This window comes from Desmodus rotundus, chromosome 4, assembly GCF_022682495.2.
Source record: "Desmodus rotundus isolate HL8 chromosome 4, HLdesRot8A.1, whole genome shotgun sequence".
NCBI classification, from domain to species: Eukaryota; Metazoa; Chordata; class Mammalia; order Chiroptera; family Phyllostomidae; genus Desmodus; species Desmodus rotundus.
Genome location: NC_071390.1, coordinates 93,294,687 through 93,295,478, shown reverse-complemented (window position 1 = coordinate 93,295,478; position 792 = coordinate 93,294,687).

The following is a 792-nucleotide window of genomic DNA, read 5'->3' as shown; positions in this document are numbered from 1 at the left end:
TATACATGATCCTTGACTAGACTCTTCCCCTGCTTTCCCCGACTATCCTCCTCTCCCCACCCCTCTAGTCACTGTCAGTTTGTTCCTTATTCAATGTCCCTGGTTCTATTTTGCTTATTTGTTTGTTTTGTTCATTAGGTGCCTCTTCTAGGTGAGATCATATGGTACTTGTCTTTCACCACCTGGTTTATTTCACTTAGCATAATGCTCTCCAGTTCCATCCATGCTATGTGGCAAAACGTAGGAGTTCCTTCTTTCTTTCTGCTGCGTAGAATTCCATTGTGTAAATGTACTACAGTTTTTCCGATCCACTCATTTATTGATGTGCACTTAGGCTGTTTTCCAGTACTTCATTATTATAAATTATGCTGCTATGAACATTGGGGTACACAGGTTCTTTTGAATTGGTGTTTCAGGATTCTTAGGTATAATCCCAGCAGTGGGGTTACTGGATCAAAAGGCAGTTCCATTTTTAGATTTCCAATTTCTTTGGGACTCTCTGGACTTCCTGGACTTCCTGGAAGTCTCTGTCAGATTTTCCTTGCCAGATTGGGGAAGTTTTCCTTCATTATTTGTTCTAATATGTTTTCCATTTCTTGCTCTTGTTCTTCTCCTCCTGACACCCCTATAATTCAGATATTGCAGCCTTTAAAGTTGTCCCAGAAGTTCCTAAGCCTCTCCTCATTTTTTTAATTCTTCTTTCTTCATTCTGTTTCAGTTGGATTTTTATTTCTTCCTTTTGTTCCAAATTTTTTATTTGAGTCCTGGTTTCCTGCCTGTCACTGTTCATTC